The 17,632-nt window shown below is 42.9% G+C and overlaps 1 pseudogene across 1 annotated transcript; it reads left to right on the top strand.

The window, feature by feature from the left end:
- Positions 1 to 985: 985 nt before the first annotated feature.
- Positions 986 to 16,927, top strand: LOC123725384 (uncharacterized; annotated as a pseudogene). Its single transcript, XR_014379567.1, has 2 exons — positions 986 to 1,535; positions 15,502 to 16,927. The product of XR_014379567.1 is annotated as an uncharacterized LOC123725384 (transcript).
- The last annotated feature ends 705 nt before the right edge of the window (positions 16,928 to 17,632 follow it).

Here is a 17,632-nt window from a genome sequence, read left to right as displayed (position 1 = left end):
AGGTACTGTAGAGATGCAGTGTCTCAGACCGCTGTGATACAGCCTGGAATGGAACCAGGTACTGTAGAGATGCAGTGTCTCAGACCGCTGTGATACAGCCTGGAATGGAACCAGTTACTGTAGAGATGCAGTGTCTCAGACCGCTGTGATACAGCCTGGAATGGAACCAGGTACTGTAGAGATGCAGTGTCTCAGACCGCTGTGATACAGCCTGGAATGGAACCAGGTACTGTAGAGATGCAGTGTCTCAGACCGCTGTGATACAGCCTGGAATGGGACCAGGTACTGTAGAGATGCAGTGTCTCAAACCGCTGTGATACAGCCTGGAATGGAACCAGGTACTGTAGAGATGCAGTGTCTCAGACCGCTGTGATACAGCCTGGAATGGGACCAGGTACTGTAGAGATGCAGTGTCTCAGACCGCTGTGATACAGCCTGGAATGGAACCAGGTACTGTAGAGATGCAGTGTCTCAGACCGCTGTGATACAGCCTGGAATGGAACCAGGTACTGTAGAGATGCAGTGTCTCAGACCTCTGTGATACAGCCTGGAATGGAACCAGGTACTGTAGAGATGCAGTGTCTCAGACCACTGTGATACAGCCTGGAATGGAACCAGGAACTGTAGAGATGCAGTGTCTCAGACCGCTGTGATACAGCCTGGAATGGAACCAGGTACTGTAGAGATGCAGTGTCTCAGACCACTGTGATACAAAAAATGGAGCAAGATTGAGCTTATCCCTGGTGTGGAAACTGCCTGGAAATTCTTTCATGATGGTTTTCTCCAAATAGTAAACAGACATGCTCCATTCTGCAGGTTCAGGGTTAAAGGGAGGGATAAGCCATGGTTTTCTTCTGAGCTGTTTTGCATTGTTCACGACCGTAATCTAGTTTGAGCTAAAGCAAGGAAATCGGTGGCGCTTCTTGCGTGACGTATAAATTAGTGGACGGAACAGGACGCTTCTTCAACAACAAAACGGCTGATTCAACCACCTCGGTAGCTTGCTTGCTAACATAACACCGAAACATTGAAGCTCATTGGGTTTGTATTAACCTCAGTGTTTTAAACATACTGTCTGCGTCTTTACTAGTTACTCCATTTAATGTTTACGTTGTTAGTCAGCTAGCTGACTGGTTAAATTAGCCTAGCACTTGGCTAGTCGCTAATGCTAACTAGCTAGTTAACATCACCGACTATGAGTTCACTAAGCTACTCCCCTCCTGCTGAAGAAGAAGTCTGCTGGACGGAGAAAGAAGTTGCAGTGAAAGAGGAGAAGGAAGAGGAGGATGTCACAGTAAAACAAGAAGTAGAGGGTGAGGCTGTTACAGTGAAAGAGGAGGAAGCTTTCGGAGTGAAAGAAGAGGAAGATAAATAACAGAATGTCGTTTTTGTTGAGGAGGAGGAGAATATGACTGTATTAGTAAAAGAAATGGAACAAGTTTTTGGACTGAAGGAGGAGGGGGAGATTACTGTCACATTGGAAGAGGAGGAGGAGGAGGAAGAAGAAGAGAATAATGGAGACCTGATTAACACCAGTGAGTACTGCCTTAAATTGGGGCACAAACTATGTAGTTGTTGAATCCATGTCTCTGAATATCTCTCTGTTGAACTGATGTGATTTTAAGGGTAATTCTATTGAAGTTATGGGTGAATCCAGCTCTATGGACATTACATTTGCACGCAAAATCACAACTTAAAAAATAATAATCATTTCACCTATTTTACTTCACCTATTTCACCTTTATTAACCAGGTAGGCTTCATTAATGTCTCACAGAATAGGCAGACAAAATATAAATTAAACATTTGATGTGTTTGTCTGTAGTACACCTTGGGCAGAGTGTATATCCAGGAAATCTGAATTCTAAATATTGGCATGTTGGAGAAATAAAACAAATAGAAGCTTTATGGAGGTTACATGAAATGGACAGGCTTTTTGGGGAGACTGAACATATTAGCTGTGGTTGATTCTGTGGAAAGCTCAACCTGAGCAATGCACAAATAAAGTTAGTCATTTCCAAATGAAACAATGTTCATAATTATCCTTAAGGACTATATTTTGGAGTTCAGGCTTAATTTGAAACGTTTAAGTAGGAAATTGCATTAATTTGGACTATTACAGAGTAGGAGGCCAAGTCTATAAAAAGGCGTTCTCAGTCAATCATATTTCATGGCTTTTTGAAAGGGCTCATTGAAGTTGTTTTTTTTCCCAATCACAGCTTTCCTCAGTATTAGTTAAGAAAATGTTAATGAAGCAATACAGGCCAAATTGAAATGTCTGGAGTTTAGATTGCCTGTTCTAGAGTCTGGTAAAGATAGTGGGTTGACTGGGACAGGCATTGTAACAGCCATAATGTTTTGAGAAAATGTTTTTGTAAAACATGCACCTTACATCGGATCATCTTGAAACTTTCTCTCTAAAGCTAACTTTCATCAAGGTTTTATATGGTCTATAATTGGTTTGTCTCTTTTCAGTATCATTTTTCAGCGTTCTGATATCATTAACATCCATAAGCAATTGGATTCTCTTAGAGAATATATGCTGAAATGCATTTCTCATAAATGTCAGTACTGTTGTTTTAATAGAAAGATCATTTAAGGTGTTTATCAACAATCTGTCAATATTTATTTTCTACAAATGAAAGCCCATCAATTTACAGTGCCTTCAGTACTTATTCATACCACTATACTTATTCCACATTTTGTTGTCACAGCCTGAATTCAACCCATGTACACACACTACCTCATAATGACAAAGTGAAAACATGTTTTTAGAAATTGTTGCCAATTTATTGAAAATTAATCTCCTTTACATAAGTATTCACACTCCTGGGTGAATACTTTGTAGGGGGGGGGCTCCCAAGTGGTGCAGCGGTCTAAGGCACTGCATTTCAAAGGCGTCACTACAGACACCCTGGTTCGATTCCAGGCTGTATCACAACCGGCCGTGATTGGGAGTCCCATAGGGCTGCGCACAATTGGCCCACCATCGTCCCGGTTTGGCCGGGTTAGGCCGTCATTGTAAATAAGAATTTGTTCTTAACTGACTTGCCTAGTTAAATAAATGTGAAAATGTAAAGCACCTTTGGCAGCGATTTTATAGCTGTGAGTCTTTCTGGGTCACTCTCTCTAAGAGCTTTCTACACCTGGATTGTACAACATTCTTTTCAAAATAATTCAAGCTCTGTCAAATTCGTTGTTGATCATTCCTAGACAACCATTTTCAGGTCTTGAAATAGATTTTCAAGTAGATTTAAATCCAAAACTTTAACTCGGCCACTCGGGAGCATTCACTGTCTTCTTGGTAAGCAACTCAAGTGTAGGTTTGTCTTGTGTTTTAGGTTATTGTCCTGCTATTAGGCTATTGTCAGGCTACCTGTAATTTGGGCTGGGTGATATATCAAATGAGTTCAATTAATTTGAATGTATGTTTTAGCACAATGTTCCAAATGCCAGTATTGCAAGACTGAATTATTATACTTTTTTTTAATGATTGTTTCTCTTTTTGGTCTCATCTTCTTCGCTTCTTCTGTGCTGTGTTCACTGTGCACCTTCCCACCGTACAGCCACCAAGCCCCTGTCACCAAGCCCCTCCCCCTGTCACTCACAACAAAGACTAAAGATCACTTCTTCCTCTGACGACAAGCCGTTTCAACTCGCTAATTGAGGTTTGGTCCAATAGAAACGGTCATTTGGACACTGAAACGCATTGAGACATTTTACCTTAATAAAGAACTTTATCCTCTCTCACGATACCATTTTTATGTGTCAACTCCTCAAATTGCGCGAAGAGCAGACCCTAGTAACACCCACCCTACTAGTAACACCCACCCTACTAGTAACACCCACCCTACTAGTAACACCCACCCTACTAGTAACACCCTAGTAAAACCCACCCTACTAGTAACACCCACCCTACTAGTAACACCCACCCTACTAGTAACACCCACCCTACTAGTAACACCCTAGTAACACCCACCCTACTAGTAACACCCTAGTAACACCCACCCTACTAGTAACACCCACCCTACTAGTAACACCCTAGTAAAACCCACTCTACTAGTAACACCCACCCTACTAGTAACACCCACCCTACTAGTAACACCCACCCTACTAGTAACACCCACTCTACTAGTAACACCCACCCTACTAGTAACACCCTAGTAACACCCACCCTACTAGTAACACCCACCCTACTAGTAACACCCTAGTAACACCCATCCTCCTAGTAACACCCACCCTCCTAGTAACACCCACCCTACTAGTAACACCCACCCTACTAGTAACACCCACCCTACTAGTAACACCCACCCTACTAGTAACACCCTAGTAACACCCACCCTACTAGTTACACCCTACTAGTAACACCCACCCTACTAGTAACACCCACCCTACTAGTAACACCCTAGTAACACCCACCCTACTAGTAACACCCACCCTACTAGTAACACCTACCCTACTAGTAACACCCACCCTACTAGTAACACCCACCCTACTAGTAACACCCACCCTACTAGTAACACCCTAGTAACACCCACCCTACTAGTAACACCCACCCTACTAGTAACACCCTAGTAACACCCACCCTACTAGTAACACCCTAGTAACACCCACCCTACTAGTAACACCCACCCTACTAGTAACACCCACCCTACTAGTAACACCCACCCTACTAGTAACACCCTAGTAACACCCACCCTACTAGTAACACCCTAGTAACACCCACCCTACTAGTAACACCCACCCTACTAGTAACACCCTAGTAACACCCACCCTACTAGTAACACCTACCCTACTAGTAACACCCACCCTACTAGTAACACCCTAGTAACACCCACCCTACTAGTAAAACCCTAGTAGACTAGTAGACCCTAGTAAAACTTACCCTACTAGTAAAACCCGAGTAAAACCTACCCTATTAGTAAAACCCTAGTAGACCCTAGTAAAACTTACCCTACTAGTAAAACTTACCCTACTAGTAAAACCTACCCTACTAGTAAAAACCTAGTAAAACCCTAGTAAAACCTACCCTACTAGTAAAAACCTACCCTACTAGTAAAACCCTAGTAGACTAGTAGACCCTAGTAAAACTTACACTACTAGTAAAACCTACCCTACTAGTAAAACCCTAGTAAAACCTACCCTACTAGTAAAACCCTAGTAAAACCTACCCTACTAGTAACACCCTAGTATCAAATCAATCAAATCAAATTTATTTTTATATAGCCCTTCGTACATCAGCTGATATCTCAAAGTGCTGTACAGAAACCCAGCCTAAAACCCCAAACAGCAAGCAAAGCATGTGAAAGAAGCACGGTGGCTAGGAAAAACTCCCTAGGAAAAACTCCCTAGAAAGGCCAAAAACCTAGGAAGAAACCTAGAGAGGAACCAGGATATGAGGGGTGGCCAGTCCTCTTCTGGCTGTGCAGGGTGGATATTATAACAGAACATGGTCAAGATGTTAAAATGTTCATAAATGACCAGCATGGTCAATTAATAATAATCATAGTAGTTGTCGAGGGTGCAACAAGCACGTCCGGTGAACAGGTCAGGGTTCCATAGCCGCAGGCAGAACAGTTGAAACTGGAGCAGCAGCACGGCCAGGTGGACTGGGGACAGCAAGGAGTCATCATACCAGGTAGTCCTGAGGCATGGTCCTAGGGCTCAGGTCCTCCGAGAGAAAGACAGAAAGAGAGAATTAGAGAGAGCATATTTAAATTCACACAGGACATCGGATAAGACAAGAGAAATACTCCAGATGTAACAGACTGACCCTAGCCCCCCGACACAAACTACTGCAGCATAAATACTGGAGGCTGAGACAGGAGGGATCAGAAGACACTGTGGCCCCATCCGATGATACCCCCGGACAGGGCCAAACAGGCAGGATATAACCCCACCCACTTTGCCAAAGCACAGCCCCCACACCACTAGAGGGATGTCTCCAACCACCAACTTACCGTCCTAAGACAAGGCCGAGTATAGCCCACAACGATCTCCGCCATGGCACAACCCAAGGGGGGGCGCCAACCCAGACAGGAAGACCACGTCAGTGACTCAACCCACTCAAGTGATGCACCCCTCCCATGGACGGCATGGAAGAACACTAGTAAACCAGTGACTCAGCCCCTGTAAAAGGGTTAGAGGCAGAGAATCCCAGTGGAAAGAGGGGAACCGGCAAGGCAGAGACAGCAAGGGCGGTTCGTTGCTCCAGCCTTTACGTTCACCTTCACACTCCTGGGCCAGACTATACTTAATCATAGGACCTACTGAAGAGATAAGTCTTCAGTAAAGACTTAAAGGTTGAGACTGAGTCTCCGTCTCTCACATTGGTAGGCAGACCATTCCATAAAAATGGAGCTCTATAGGAGAAAGCCCTACCTCCAGCCGTTTGCTTAGAAATTCTAGGGACAATTAGGAGGCCTGCGTCTTGTGACCGTAGCGTACGTGTAGGTATGTACGGCAGGACCAAATCGGAAAGATAGGTAGGAACAAGCCCATGTAATGCTTTGTAGGTTAGCAGTAAAACCTTGAAATCAGCCCTTGCCTTAACAGGAAGCCAGTGTAGAGAGGCTAGCACTGGAGTAATATGATCACATTTTTTGGTTCTAGTCAGGATTCTAGCAGCCGTATTTAGCACTAACTGAAGTTTATTTAGTGCTTTATCCGGGTAGCCGGAAAGTAGAGCATTGCAGTAGTCCAGCCTAGAAGTAACAAAAGCATGGATTAATTTTTCTGCGTCATTTTTGGACAGAAAGTTTCAGATTTTTGCAATGTTACGTAGATGGAAAAAAGCTGTCCTTGAAACAGTCTTGATATGTTCTTCAAAAGAGAGATCAGGGTCCAGAGTAACGCCGAGGTCCTTCACATTTTTATTTGAGACGACTGTACAACCATCCAGATTAATTGTCAGATTCAACAGAAGATCTCTTTGTTTCTTGGGACCTAGAACAAGCATCTCTGTTTTGTCCGAGTTTAAAAGTAGAAAGTTTGCAGCCATCCACTTCTTTATGTCTGAAACACAGGCTTCTAGCGAGGGCAATTTTGGGGCTTCACCATGTTTCATTGAAATGTACAGCTGTGTGTCGTCCGCATAGCAGTGAAATTTAACATTATGTTTCGAATGACATCCCCAAGAGGTAAAATATATAGTGAAAACAATAGTGGTCCTAAAATGGAACCTTGAGGAACACCGAAATTTACAATTGATTTGTCAGAGGACAAACCATTCACAGAGACAAACTGATATCTTTCCGACAGATAAGATCTAAACCAGGCCAGAACTTGTCCATGTAGACCAATTTGGGTTTCCAATCTCTCCAAAAGAATGTGGTGATCGATGGTATCAAAAGCGGCACTAAGATCTAGGAGCACGAGGACAGATGCAGAGCCTCGGTCTGACGCTTTTTCAAAAAATGTTGAGTGGAATGGAAGATTCGATATAGGCCGATAGTTTTTTATAATTTCTGGATCAAGATTCGGCTTTTTCAAGAGAGGCTTTATTACTGCCACTTTTAGTGAGCTTGGTACACATCCGGTGGATAGAGAGCCGTTTATTATGTTCAACATAGGAGGGCCAAGCACAGGAAGCAGCTCTTTCAGTAGTTTAGTTGGAATAGGGTCCAGTATGCAGCTTGAGGGTTTGGAGGCCATGATTATTTTCATCATTGTGTCAAGAGATATAGTACTAAAACACTTTAGTATCTCCCTTGATCCTAGGTCCTGGCAGAGTTGTGTAGACTCAGGACAATGGAGCTTTGGAGGAATACCCAGATTTAAAGAGGAGTCTGTAATTTGCTTTCTAATGATCATGATCTTTTCCTCAAAGAAGTTCATACATTTATTACTGCTGAAGTGAAAGCCATCCTCCATTTGCGAAGGCTGCTTTTTAGTTAGCTTTGCGACAGTATCAAAAAGAAATTTCGGATTGTTCTTATTTTCCTCAATTAAGTTGGAAAAACCTACCCTACTAGTAAAACCCTAGTAAAACCTACCCTACTAGTAAAACCCTAGTAAAATCTACCCTACTAGTAACACCCTAGTAAAACCTACCCTACTAGTAACACCCTAGTAAAACCTACCCTACTAGTAAAACCCTAGTAAAACCTACCCTACTAGTAAAACCCTAGTAAAACCTACCCTACTAGTAACACCCTAGTAAAACCTACCCTACTAGTAACACCCTAGTAAAACCTACCCTACTAGTAAAACCCTAGTAAAACCTACCCTACTTGTAACACCATAGTACACTAGCAGACCCTAGTAAAACGGGAGTATCAATGAACATTGATTCTTTAAAAAAATTACTTCTTGATCACACCGATTAGCGTCGTTGCGTAAAAAAAATGGTCCACAGCATCTTCTGGATATGTGTTCAACAACAGTTCAACATTCACCTTCTGCTACCGTTTCTGTCAAGCCGTCTACACTTACAGTTTGATGCATACGTTCTGTAAGTCCATCGTACGCACCACACGGAACACACTGCCTCTCCAACTCAATGCTGCAAGGTAAACGCAGCGTTTCCATTGGAAATGAATATGCCTCTGGTGTACCAAACAGCAATGACTCTGTAGGTGTGACTGAGGAGTACTGCACAGTTTCTGTCACGCTGCATTGCAGTACCACGTACCGCTAGCAGCGTTTTAGCCACAGACTGTTATACTAGCAGTCTAGTCTGTGTTTTTATAAATTTGCAATGAGCATAAACAACTGTTATATAAGGAATTGTCAACTCGTTCTCATTGTGAGAGAAAAGGTTGAGTTCAACGTCTGAACAAAGCATGTAACATCCATAATGTTTGATATTCCTCTCTGCGGTAAGAATGGAAATTACAATCTTTTAAAAAATGATATTTTTCGTGTTTGGCAGCCAAGCCTTTCCTTACAAATGGCTATTCATGTTATAACTAACACCGGGGGACGGCTGTGAGTGGAGGAACAGCTCTGTGAGATATTTCAAAAAGCCATGAAATATGATTGACTGAAAAGCCTTTTTTAAGACTTGGCCTCCTCCTCTGTAATGGACAAAATTCATGCAATTTCCTACTTGAACTTTTCAAATAAAGCCTGAACTCCAGCATATAAGGGTGGTTTCGCAGACACAGCCTAATCCTTGTCTAAATTGCACTTTTAAACGCGACTAACTCAAATTGCATTTCTCAGACATGGTTTAAAAATAGTCTCTGACTTGCCCCTAGTCTAGATTTTAAAAGTCTGAATTCCAGAAGGACGATTAGAGTTCATCTAGGTGAAGGTTTGGTAGAGCATGGTGTTTGCAATGGTGTTTGCAATGCCAGTGTTGTGGGTTCGATTCCCACGGGGGGCCAGTACGGGAAACAAAAAAAAAAATGTATGAAATGAATTGAAATGTATGCATTCACTACTGTAAGTCGCTCTGGATAAGAGCGTCTGCTAAATGACTAAAATGTAAAAATGTTAATGTAAGGTTTAAATTAAACCTGGCCAGAGGCGGGGCTTAACTTCAGATGAATGGATGTTGGTCCCCCAGGTTGACCTTGTCATTGGAGGAAAATGGTTCCCCAGGTTGACCTTGTCATTGGAGGAAAATGGTCCCCCAGGTTGACCTTGTCATTGGAGGAAAATGGTCCCCCAGGTTGACCTTGTCATTGGAGGAAAATGGTTCCCCAGGTTGACCTTGTCATTGGAGGAAAATGGTTCCCCAGGTTGACCTTGTCATTGGAGGAAAATGGTCCCCCAGGTTGACCTTGTCATTGGAGGAAAATGGTCCCCCAGGTTGACCTTGTCATTGGAGGAAAATGGTCCCCCAGGTTGACCTTGTCATTGGAGGAAAATGGTCCCCCAGGTTGACCTTGTCATTGGAGGAAAATGGATTACCTGAACTATTACAATGATGATCACCGAGCAGCACCAAGACCAGACAGAAGGCCGGTTATAGACCGCAACAACCCACTGAATGATTTTAATGAAATCAATTTCCATGATCGTTTCCATATGCAGCTGATTTTTAATTGTTTACTTGAGCCAAGGCTTTCATCTGACTCTCTTAGGGAAGTAGGGAAGCCCCCCCCCCCCCCCCCCCCAGCCTACAAGTACTGATCACCTTGAGCAAGGCTTTCATCTGACTCTCTTAGGGGAAGGCCCCTCCCTCCTTCCCTACAAGTACTGATCACCTTTAGGGTTTTTTGGGCATTTAGAACCTTCTATCGTGAAACAGGAGATTAATGTGGTGTAAGGGAACCGACTCTATGCAGAATAGTCCACAAAGTCTGCAATGCTATGTGTGAACTGAAAGACAGTTCCATGATGCTTTCTGCCAACTACCAGGTAGAGTTCTATGAATATGATGCTGCTGCCCAAGCCAACTACCAGGTAGATTCCTATGAATATGATGCTGCTGCCCAAGCCAACTACAAGGTAGAGTTCTATGAATATGATGCTGCTGCCCAAGCCAACTACAAGGTAGAGTTATATGAATATGGGTACTTCCCTGGAGTCATTGGCTCTATAGATGGATGTCATATTCCCATCAGGTGTCCCTGTACAGCAATGCTGTGGAGTGCAGAAATATTACACTCTGGTTCTCAATAAGTGTGTGTGTGTGTGTGTGTGTGTGTGTGTGTGTGTGTGTGTGTGTGTGTGTGTGTGTGTGTGTGTGTGTGTGTGTGTGTGTGTGTGTGTTTCTCCCAGTGTGCAGTTCTCCAACATTGTTGCATGTTGGAAAGGTACAAATCATGACTCAAGGATTTTCCAAAACTCTGCTTTGTATGCTCATGTTGAAGGAGGACAACATAGTGGAATCATTCTTGGTGACAGTGGGTACGCAGTAGAGGTCGACCGATTATGATTTTTAAACGGCGATACCGATTTATTGGAGGACCAAAAAAAGCCGATGCCGATTTGTTTTTAATTTTATTTATTTATTTGTAATAATGACAATTACAACAATACTGAATGAACACTTATTTTAACTTAATATATAAATAAAATCAATTTAGCCTCAAATAAATAATGAAACATGTTCAATTTGGTTTAAATAATGCAAAAACGAAGTGTTGGAGAAGAAAGTAAAAGTGCAATATGTGCCATGTAAAAAAGATAACGTTTAAGTTCCTTGCTCAGAACATGAGAACATATGAAAGCTGGTGGTTCCTTTTAACATGAGTCTTCAATATTCCCAGGTAAGAAGTTTTAGGTTGTAGTTATTATAGGAATTATAGGACTATTTCTCTCTATACAATTTGTATTTCATATACCTTTGACTATTGGATGTTCTTATAGGCACTTTAGTATTGCCAGTGTAATAGTATAGCTTCCGTCCCTCTCCTCGCTCCTACCTGGGCTCGAACCAGGAACACATCGACAACAGCCACCCTCGAAGCAGCGTTACCCATGTAGAGCAAGGGGAACAACCACTCCCAAGTCTCCGAGCGAGTGACGTTTGAAACGCTATTAGCGCGCACTCGCTAACTAGCTAGCCATTTCACATGGGTTACACCAGCCTAATCTCGGGAGTTGATAGGCTTGAAGTCATAAACAGCGCGATGCTTGAAGAATTGCGAAGAGCTGCTGGCAAAACGCACGAAGGTGCTGTTTGAATGAATGCTTACGAGCCTGCTGCTGCCTACCATCGCTCAGTCAGACTGCTCTATCAAATATCAAATCATAGACTTAATTATAATATACTGCTCAAAAAAATAAAGGGAACACTTAAACAACACATCCTAGATCTAAATGAAAGAAATAATCTTATTAAATACAATTTTCTTTACATAGTTGAATGTGCTGACAACAAAATCACACACAAATAATCAATGGAAATCCAATTTATCAACCCATGGAGGTCTGGATTTGGAGTCACACTCAAAATTAAAGTGGAAAACCACACTATAGGCTGATCCAACTTTGATGTAATGTCCTTAAAACAAGTCAAAATGAGGCTCAGTAGTGTGTGTGGCCTCCACGTGCCTGTATGACCTCCCTACAACGCCTGGGCATGCTCCTGATGAGGTGGCGGATGGTCTCCTGAGGGATCTCCTCCCAGACCTGGACTAAAGCATCCGCCAACTCCTGGACAGTCTGTGGTGCAACGTGGCGTTGGTGGATGGAGCGAGACATGATGTCCCAGATGTGCTCAATTGGATTCAGGTCTGGGGAACGGGCGGGCCAGTCTATAGCATCAATGCCTTCCTCTTGCAGGAACTGCTGACACACTCCAGCCACATGAGGTCTAGCATTGTCTTGCATTAGGAGGAACCCAGGGCCAACCGCACCAGCATATGGTCTCACAAGGGGTCTGAGGATCTCATCTCGGTACCTAATGGCAGTCAGGCTACCTCTGGAGAGCACATGGAGGGCTGTGCGGTCCCCCCAAAGAAATGCCACCCCAAACCATGACTGACCCATCGCCAAACCGGTCATGCTGGAGGATGTTGCAGGCAGCAGAACGTTCTCCACGGCATCTCCAGACTCTGTCACGTGCTCAGTGTGAACCTGCTTTCATCTGTGAAGAGCACAGGGCGCCAGTGGCGAATTTGCCAATCTTGGTGTTCTCTGGCAAATGCCAAACGTCCTGCACGGTGTTGGGCTGTAAGCACAACCCCCACCTGTGGACGTCGGGCCCTCATACCACCCTCATGGAGTCTGTTTCTGACCATTTGAGCAGACACATGCACATTTGTGGCCTGCTGGAGGTCATTTTCCAGGGCTCTGGCAGTGCTTCTCCTGCTCCTCCTTGCACAAAGGCGGAGGTAGCAGTCCTGCTGCTGGGTTGTTGCCCTCCTACGGCCTCCTCCACGTCTCCTGATGTACTGGCCTGTCTCCTGGTAGCACCTCCATGCTCTGGACACTACGCTGATAGACACAGCAAACCTTCTTGCCACAGTTCGCATTGATGTGCCATCCTGGATGAGCTGCACTACCTGAGCCACTTGTGTGGGTTGTAGACTCCGTCTCATGCTACCACTAGAGTGAAAGCACTGCCAGCATTCAAAAGTGACCAAAACATCAGCCAGGAAGCATAGGAACTGAGAAGTGGTCTGTGGTCCCCACCTGCAGAACCACTCCTTTATTGGGGGTGTCTTGCTAATTGCCTATAATTTCCACCTGTTGTCTATTCCATTTGCACAACAGCATGTGAAATGTATTGTCAATCAGTGTTGCTTCCTAAGTGGACAGTTTGATTTCACAGAAGTGTGATTGACTTGGAGTTACATTGTGTTGTTTAAGTGTTCCCTTTATTTTTTTGAGCAGTGTATAATAAACACACAGAAATACGAGCCTTTGGTCATTAATATGGTCCAATCCGGAAACTATCATTTCGAAAACTAAACGTTTATTATTTCAGTGAAATACGGAACCGTTCCGTATTTTTATCTAACGATGGCATCCCTAAGTCAAAATATTCCTGTTACATTGCACAACCTTCAATGTTATGTCATAATTATGTACAATTCTGGCAAATTAATTACGGCCTTTGTTAGGAATAAATGGACTTCACACAGTTCGCAATGAGCCAGGCGGCACAAACTGCTGTGTATATACCCTGACTGCTTGCACGGAACGCAAGAGAAGTGACACAAATTCATGTTAGCAGGCAATATTAACTAAATATGGAGGTTTAAAAATATATACTTGTGTATTGATTTTAAAGAAAGGCATTGATGTTTATGGTTAGGTACATTGGTGCAACGACAGTGCTTTTTTCGCAAATGCGCTTGTTAAATTATCACCCATTTGTAGAAGTAGGCTGTGATTCGATGAGAAATTAACAGGCACCGCATCGATTATATGCAACGCAGGGCACGCTAGATAAACTAGTAATATCATCAACCATGTGTAGTTAACTAGTGATTATGTTAAGATTGATAGTTTTTTATAAGATAAGTTTAATGCTAGCCAGCAACTTACCTTGGCTTCTTGCTGCCCTCGCGTAACAGGTAGTCAGCCTGCCATGCAGGCTCCTCGTGGAGTGCAATGTAAGGCAGGTGGTTAGAGCGTTGGACTAGTAACCGAAAGGTTGCAAAAACGAATCCCCGAATCCCCCCTGAACAAGGCAGTTAACCCCCGTTCTTAGGCCTTCATTGAAAATAAGAATGTGTTCTTAATCTGACTTGCCTAGTTAAATAAAGGTCTTAAAAAAATATATATATATATATATATATATATATATATATATATATATATATATATATATATATTTAGATTTTTTTTTTTAAATCAGCAAATCGGTGGCCAAAAATACTTGAAATCGGCCCTAATTAATCGGCCATTCTGATAAATCGGTCGACCTCTAGTACGCAGGGACCAACTTCTTGTTCACCTCCTTATCGTCATGCAATAGGACCTGAGCAACAACGGTACAACCAAGCTCATATCTGCACCAGAGGTGTAGTGGAGCACGTTTGGCATATAGAAGAGTCATTTCCGGTGTCTCAGAAACACATTGCGCGTTCAACCAAGAAGATGCTGCATTTTCATAATTGCAACAGCAGTGCTTCACAATGACCTCAAACAACATGGCTGCCCAGTGCTTCACAATGACCTCAAACAACATGGCTGCCCAGTGCTTCACAACGCTCAGCCTCTTTGTCTTTGACCTCCGACCCGGGTTAGTGACACAATCTTCCATCCTGTCTGCTGCAGATGTAGAGGGCTGACTTTCATCCTGTTAAGACAAGTCTCCTCCATGTCTTAACCTCCAACCTATGGTGCTCTGCCTCTAGAAAAATATTACTGCATTAGAGAACATTATTTCTTCAAGAGTTGAGTTCACTACATATTTTTTATTATGGGAGTGCAAAAGGTGACTGATAACATTTAGATGTTCCCTGCAGTCCGGGATGGCACATGTTGAATGAAAGTGTCCTACCAAATGAGAATTGGAACAGTCCCCCCCATCTAAACTGTCCTAATGGTCATGATTGGGGTTATCGTCCAGGGTTTGCTGGCTATCAATGATCCCGGGTCAACAAGTCCCCCAGCCAGTGGCGCGTATTCATGGATGCCAAGGAAAGCCAGGATCCCCCCCAAAAAAATTACCAACAAATTACACAATTTATTTAGTAAGTAAAGCAGCTTTGAAATCTAGCAACACTGCACCAACTAACTTCCTGTCGTCCATACTCTTTAACCAATCATTTGTCACCAACAAAACGTAACAATGGCTCAACTGTATCCTATTATAGTAGACTTTTCAGACTTTTCTAGACCTGACTTGGTTTCCAGCTGTTGCACAGCTTGACTTTGTCATAGTGATTAACTTGACCTCAGGTTGAGGGATCTGATTTGTATTAAACCCCTTAAACAGGAAGACAGTTTTATCATGTGGAGGTTTCATTCAAGGTCGTATTCATTAGTGAAAAACGTAGCAAAATGTTTTGCATCGGAAAACAAAAACAAGCGTTTCTTATTGGACAAGTTTCGCTAGTTGTCCCTCCCCATTTCCCGCATGTTTTCATTAGTTTCTTGTGAATAAGATATCAATCTCTGATACATGAAATACTTTGTTTGTCTTTGGCAGGAGAGAGACCAGAATCAGAGGAACCAGAGCCAGATACGTCCAAACCAGCAAGACGACACCACTGCTCCCAGTGTGAAAAGAGTTTTGCCAAGTTAGGGAGCTTGAAAATACATAATAGATTACACACAGGAGAGAAGCCCTACCAATGCTCCCAGTGTGGAAAGCAGTTTACCCAGTTAGAGACCCTAAAATTACATAATAGAATACACACAGGAGTGAAGCCTTACCAATGCTCCCAGTGTGGAAAGAGGTGTTCACAGTTAAGTTCCCTGAAATCACATGAGAGAATACACACAGGAGATAAGCCTCACAAATGCTCTCAATGTGGCAATACATTTAAGCGGATAAGTAACCTGAAAGATCACACACTGGGAAAAAGCCTTACCACTGTTTCCATTGTGAAGAGAGTTTTAGCTGGTCAAGGCAACTGAAAGCGCATGAGAGAACACACACTGGAGAGAAGCCTTATCACCACTGCTCCCAGTGTGGAAAGAGTTTTACCCAGTTATGGAACCTGAAAGCACATGAGAGAATGCACACAGGAGATAAGCCTCACAAATGTGCTCAATGTGGAAAAACTTTTAACCGGTTATATAACCTGAAAGTACATAAGAGAATACACACAGGGGAAAAGCCTTATCACTGCTCCCACTGTGGTAAGAGTTTTATCCTATCACGGGCCCTGACAAAGCATAAGAGGACGCACACGGGAGAAAAGCCTTACCATTGCTCCCAGTGTGGAAAGAGTTTCACTGACTCAAGTAACTGGAAAAAACATGAGCTAACACACTCTGTAAAGAAGCGTTTCCAGTGTTCTCATTGTGAAAGGAGTTTTAAGAAGTTAGGGAAGCTGAAGCAGCATGAGAGAATACACACTAGGGAGAAGCCTTTTGGAACTGCTCCCACTGTGGAATGACATGCACCTGGTTAAGGCAAATGAAATGACATGAAAGAAGCCACACCGGAGAGAAACCTTACCAATGCTTCCAGTGTGGATCGATATTTACCCAGTTAGGGAAAGACCATGAGGTAACACACACAGGGGAGATTTCTTACCATTGCTCCAAGTGTGGAGAGAGATATTTCACATAAACTTACAATTTATGAGTTGACACACAGTGCTCCCACATTTGTCAAAATTTTGACTGAAAGTTGGTGCTTAGTGGTTTTGTTTATGCCCTTATTGCCATATGAAATCCGGTTGGAGAAAGTCTACTCAGAAATACATTTTGTTTTTTTTCATCCCAAGACATGAATTGAATATGGAGTCTGTCTGTTTTTATGTTGATTCAGTGTACAAACTGTGATTAAATAGTTTTTTTTACTCTGTCTGTCTGTCTCTGTGTGTGTGTGCGTTAATCAAGGGCCACAGTATTTGCTTGTGATGTATATGCTTTATTATTTACATGTGGAAATGTGTCTTTAAAACCCCATGCTGTCTTTTAAATGTATTTTTAAATTGTCACTTTGTTTAATAAATCACTGTGTGTTTATTTTTTATATATAACTCCAAAATGTATTTTTAATAATACATTTTTCTGAGAGAGACAAAGAAATGTGTTCCCTCTTCTTTGTTTCTGGTTAAGGTCTTGTAGGTACAGCTCAGGGCTTCGTTCCCTCTTCTGTCCCTCTTCTCTGTTTCCAGATCAGGTTTGGGGTTGGACAAGGGACCTTGACTAAATTAAAACAAACTTTATTTGGTTTAAAAAATTTAAAGAAGACAATAAAGATGGGGTTGGATTGAGGGAAACAGGGTATGAACCTGGTTTAGGGGTAAGGTTGGATACAGGATATGAACCTGGTTTAGTGGTAGGGTTGGATACAGGATATGAACCTGGTTTAGTGGTAGGGTTGGGTACAGGGTATGAACCTGGTTTAGGGGTAGGGTTGGATACAGGATATGAACCTGGTTTAGGGGTAGGGTTGGATACAGGATATGAACCTGGTTTAGGGGTAGGGTTGGGTACAGGATATGAACCTGGTTTAGGGGTAGGGTTGGGAACAGGATATGAACCTGGTTTAGGGGTAGGGTTGGATACAGGATATGAACCTGGTTTAGTGGTAGGGTTGGATACAGGATATGAACCTGGTTTAGTGGTAGGGTTGGGTACAGGATATGAACCTGGTTTAG

This window comes from Salmo salar, chromosome 12 (genome assembly GCF_965601325.2).
Source record: "Salmo salar chromosome 12, fSalSal1, whole genome shotgun sequence".
NCBI lineage: Eukaryota > Metazoa > Chordata > Actinopteri > Salmoniformes > Salmonidae > Salmo > Salmo salar.
The sequence above is the reverse complement of the archived record's forward strand: the minus strand, read 5'-3'. Positions and strand labels throughout refer to the sequence as shown.